Source organism: Rhipicephalus microplus, unplaced genomic scaffold, assembly GCF_043290135.1.
Source record: "Rhipicephalus microplus isolate Deutch F79 unplaced genomic scaffold, USDA_Rmic scaffold_16, whole genome shotgun sequence".
Classification (NCBI taxonomy): Eukaryota; Metazoa; Arthropoda; class Arachnida; order Ixodida; family Ixodidae; genus Rhipicephalus; species Rhipicephalus microplus.
Window position 1 is genome coordinate 1,253,571 of NW_027464589.1, and position 5,662 is coordinate 1,259,232.

The following is a 5,662-nucleotide window of genomic DNA, read 5'->3' on the forward strand; positions in this document are numbered from 1 at the left end:
TAAATTGCGAATAAAGTTCTCAGGGGAGCCGAAACACATTCTCTAGTTCTCTCTCTGTCTCTCTCTCCGTTTTTTTGTGGATCCTCTTCTTTTATTTATGTAACTTCGCCAGCAGACGTGCTTCATTCAAAGCCTTGACTTTGTAGGTAGTAAGAAAACAGCATTAATGAAATATTCTCAGTCGTGGTCTTGTTCAAAGGACTGCAAGCTAAGCACAAATGTATTGGCACAACGTGACAGACAGACAGACAGACAGACAGACAGACAGACAGACAGACAAAGAACTTTATTCAGGTCCTGAGGAACTGCGTTGTAACGGCCCCGTTTAGGGCGAATCCGTAGCAGTCGCGGGCCGCTCCCACGTAGGGACCGGAAGACCGTGGCCCTCTACCCTCTCGCAGGCTCTCTGGACAGCCCGAAGTTGAATCAAGAGGTCGCCGCTGTTAAGGGCTTCCTCCCAGTCCTCATCTTTGTTGAACTCTGCGTCACGTAACGCAGGACATTGCCAGAGCATATGAGGTAATGAGCAATACGCCTCCCCACAGTACGGACAATGCGTTCTCTCTCTGTCTCTCTCTCCGGTTTTCTGTGGATCCCCTTCTTTTATTTATGTAACTTCCCCAGTAAACGTGCTTCGGTCAAAGCCTTGACTTTGTAGGAAGTGAGAAAACAGCATTGAAAATATATTCTCGGCCGTGGCGTTGTTCCAAGGACTGCAAGCTAAGTACAATTGTATTGCCGCAACGTGAAGACGGATGTAGTAATTAACTTGAACTGGTATAGCGCATTACGGGGAAGAAGAAACGGCCGAGCAGACCGACACAAGAGGACAGAGCGCTAACTTCCAACTGAGCTTTATTGTCAAATTGCATCAAATAAGTAGACCGGCGCAAGCATACAAAACCATCCTAACGCAACGACAAGATAACACACAAAATCACACCGTTACATATCACACATTCATAGGCGGTTACTCTGATTAAGGAAGGCAACTTCATGTTCAGATAAGCCCAAAGAAGGGGCGCTAATACACGTGCTGCCAGCTCTTGCTATACAATGCGCTTCTATAATTTCCCGAGTTAATTGCGACGGGTGCTTTTTTATTTTATGTAACGGTGTGATGTTGTGTATTATCTTGTCGTTGCGTTAGGGTGGTTTTGTATGCTTGCGCCGGTCTACTTATTTGATGCAATTTGACAATAAAACTCAGTTGGAAGTTAGCGCTCTGTCCTCTTGTGTCGGTCTGCTCGGCCGTTTCTTCTTCCCCGTAATGCGCTATACCAGTTCAAGTACGACGAACCAACTCGCCCAATCTTCAACACTCGTAGTAATTAACAGGTTGACAAAGTAGCAGCAGGTCAGTATTTTTATTTACTGCGTGCCAGAGCGTTCATCTTCTTTCTTGTTATTGCTTGCTGCTTAACAGCGTGCAGATGCGCGTATGCGCTGTCCTCTTCGTCTTCTTAGCAGTACGCACGTGGCAATATGTTGTCATCCAATAGTGTGATAGCCGATGCATGCAATGCTCCAATGTCTTTACCGAAATGAAAGTGCCGATAAAATATCACCTGCGTGACCTTGAATGTGCAGTCCCTAAAGGCTCATAGAGCTAAGCAAAAAGCATCAGCTTAGCTTTTTTACCGAAATTCACTACATAAGTCAGTGAAGGTGCGCTAAACATTGCTTCTGAATATTACAAATGCGCGTTCTGACTAGTAGCTCGTGCTGGCCGCACTGCACCGTCACAAAGTTCACTGAGATTCAAATGCACTGTTAAAGAACGAGTATAACGCAACAGATCGCTGCCGCAAAAAAAAAAAAAGCGGCACGCACGCTATCAGCAGAGCGCCGGAGCTAGCGTTAAACCGGATCTAGTCGGTCTCAAAGCGCGCCGATGCCATGAAGTCTCGTCGCCTGAACAACCTTGGCTGCCCGGTATTGCTGCGTGCCGGGCGCACAGCGCGGGAAAGGGGTAGACGTCGTTTTAAATGTCACGGCGTGCGCTGGCGAAGAGCTCTACCGTGTGTGTGCGTGTGGTGCGTGGCTTCTCCATCGGTAGAGTTTATTAGTCGGTGTTTAGTTTGAAATGTGCCTGCGCTCCGTGCTCCACAGTGTGTACTGTCAGTGCTGATTTTTGCGAAGGTGCACCATCCTGAAGACTGGACATGTGGATTCATATTGTGGAGCACTCGAAGTGAAATAGTGAGTACCACTCTCACGTTGTTTGGTTCAGCGCTTTGTTAACTGCGTGAGCACGAGAATAACGCCCTCGAACAATTTTGTTTTCAACTAGTTGATGACAAATGAGCATTTGTTCACTTAGCCAGAATATTTGTCCAAACTGTTTCACGGGGATGATGGTGAAGTGTGATTGTGGGCAAGTTTTTTGTTTGTTTGCTTAGATTGTTTCGAGTACAAAGCAGAATGAGCGTGCGCCGCTAAGGTTCAGCGAAGAATTGAACAGATTTTTACGGTGCCCTTTGTGGGCAGCCGTTTATAACGGCGCCTGCTAATGCTGCACATCAATTTTACTTTACTAATTATTAAATGTGTGGGGACGGCCCCTTTCAGCTCTAAGCATCAACCGCATGTAAGACGCATATGCTTGGGCATGTCTATAGTTCATTTACTTTTTTTTTCTGACTGCACAAAAAGACCGAGAACAATAAACAAGGGCGTGGTGTCCATGTCGCTATTTTCGGTTCTTTTTCGTTTGGTGCGGTAACACTACCATGATAACTCGGGTGATGCATTGGTTGACAAACACAGCATATTGTTTCGCATTAGGTGCGCCTCGCGAAGTTTTCCTACTTGCTAATACATTCAATTTCGTAAAATTTGTCTTCACCGGTATTTTCGTTTACCGGCAACGTAGCGTGACACTGCCGACCGCCGTGCCTATGTAGCGGATCGAGCACTGAAATTGGACTTTTGTTTGAACAGACCTTTAGTCTGTGTTTGTGGTTGAATTGCCTACTTGAGCAGCGCAAACGCTTGTTTGAACATAACTGCTAACGTTCGAGCACATTTTATTCAGACTGTTCCCATCATGAGTAACTTTAAATATATTCTTCTTATTCAGAGTTTTATTGCCATCGTCTCGCTTTGGCGTTTAACTTCGCTAAATACTTCAGATGTTAAAGATATTTTTGCTATATAAAGCGTAGTATTAGTTTTTTGTTGCGCAAAAACACTTTAATGTTATATATACTGCAGGGTAATTAAGCATGTGTTGCAGCCAAAATGTAAGACTGGGCAGCATATCTATCTGGGAACACAACATGGTAAGCCACTGAACAGTCAACGCTGCATCGGGAAGGAGTTATGCTTTCTCACCCTGAGAGCATGATTGAAACAACTTGCCCTAATTTAACAGTATGTAACGGGCATTGAGTCAAGGTAACAGGGTCACTTTTTTCGACATTTCCCAGCCAACTTTGTGGCTATGGCAAATGTGTTTGAAAAAATCGTGCTGATTTAATGCACTGAAAACAGTGAACTGCTTGAATATTTCGCAGAGAAAAAGTTTTTCTTCATGTGGTTGCCTTTCAAACTTTCCAGACTGTTTGAGGGCTGTTTGTGAAAAAAAGATATGTGCTGTATTGATATAGAAAAGTGCAGTATTGATATAGAAAAATGCAGGTATAACACACTACGGCTACACTAGTTGAGACGTATGTGGTCGGAAAAAGGTAATAAGATTACTGAGCTTTAAACACTTTACGCAAGCCCTTCACTCAACTTGTAGACAAAATCTGGCATGAAACAAGAGATACTTATAAAATAATTTTTTCACAAACATACAGACGAGATTACGGGAAGTTCAGGAGGCAGCCACGTGACTAATCAATTATTTGTCGCCGAAATATTCTAGCAGTTACCTTTTTAATGCAGTGAAATCAGTGCTATTTTTTCGAATACATTTGCGGTGGTCACCAAAATGGCTCGGACGTCTGATGTGGAACGACCCAATAACCAATTCTTCTATTATATAATCGTGGCAATGTGAGCCAGTTCAAGAACACTAGTATCATTCGCATTTTAATACGTAACTGTACAGTACTTAATTTTACACGTTACCTGCACTGGATACCTTCTCAATGCGCATACCGTCATGTATGCTCAGTGGCATAGTGCTTTTTTGCGCGTCGTACTGTATTCCTTTTAATAAACTAATCAAATGAGCACCATGGCAGATCTGCAGAAATACACATGCAGCTTTGTTGATGCATAATTAGGCATAGAACTTGACTTTCACTTAGATGGGTCGTTGCATGCAGCTAATGGAACAATATCAACTTGGAGCAGCACCTTTTAATCTGCCTGCGCGAGAAAGCTGAAAGGGTAAAGTAAGGTTCATATCTACGGCATGAAACGTATAATGATTATGCCACAGCGCGCTTTTCGTGGCGTTTATTGCTCAACATATCTTTTCTAGCATTTCTCACTGCAGTGGAGCCCGATGCCACTGAATATGCTTGCTATGAACTCAATTTATACTTACACATAAGAAAGCAGTTAGTTATGCATGGTGCGCACTGTATGTTGCACTTTTTGTGAAATTTCAGCCATTGTTCCTTGTGTATTTATTTTAGGTTTCCGGGATTGAATTTCCTTTACAGAAAGAACAGCTTCGCCCCACTTCTCTCGAAGGCACCAGTCATCTCAGCAGCTGAAGATGATTGTGCAAGCAGCAGTGACGAGTGGTTTTGCAGTTAGAAGTATACCAACACTGACATTACATTATTACAACCCCAATTAAACTACTTTGTTGAATGTTCTCTTTTTTACTGTCGAAATTTATACTGCGAGATATATTAGGTTGTAGATGTGACTCCAGAAACTCGCTTACTCTTTTTACGTTTTTTTTTCTATTGTATAGGGGGTCAATCAAACGCCATACATCTCAGTCATTTGCCCGACTAGCGCAAATGTTTTGAAAGTTGTGGAGATTTATTGTATTTTAAGCAATGAATTTTTAGTATAGAGAGAAAGAAACTTGGTTCCGTGACATATTTCAAGATTTTGCAGAATGCCATCAGAGTCCTGTTTGTCAGAATCACAGTTTTTCTATAATAAAGGCAGATGTTAACATATGGGCTTAATTGTTTTTTGCTTCGGCGTTATGTTCCGTTGGACCTTACGCTACAGGTTACTGCTTGCACTACTGTGGTGTGGTGTGCTGTGGTGTAGTGTGGTGTGCTGTGGTGTGGTGTGGTGCGGTGTGCGGCGTGTGTGTGTGTGTGTGTGTGTGTGTGTGTGTGTGTGTGTGTGTGTGTGTGCCTTCCGCGTCTTCGTTGTGTACGGCCCAGTCTACGTACACATATATACACTGATCTCATGCAGCTCATTCCAGACTATGGCACCTTATTTTATCAGCATCATGCATGTAGGTATAAGTGCAGTGGGTGACACCAGTATCTTTCTTCTTCCCTGTCAGCCGCAGAGAAGGTTCATATATGCTTCTCTCTGAGAACAATTGAGGCTTGGGCCAGTTGGTGACGCATATTTGATGGAATGAAGTGCTGTGAATGGCTCTCTACAACACACAAGTCTAAGCGTCACCTCCTGTGTATCTGCTTTTGGTGGCAGTTTATTGCTCTTCAATTAATCAAGTACGCTTACCCATAAAAGTGCCATCATTTCAAGGAGGTTTTCAGTG

General features: G+C 43.4%; 1 long non-coding RNA gene across 1 annotated transcript; it reads left to right on the top strand.

The window, feature by feature from the left end:
• The first annotated feature begins 1,936 nt into the window (after nt 1–1,936).
• Nucleotides 1,937–5,094, top strand: LOC142785002 (uncharacterized). Its single transcript, XR_012888810.1, has 2 exons — nt 1,937–2,202; nt 4,596–5,094. It is a non-coding gene; the product is annotated as an uncharacterized LOC142785002 (long non-coding RNA).
• Nucleotides 5,095–5,662: the final 568 nt, after the last annotated feature.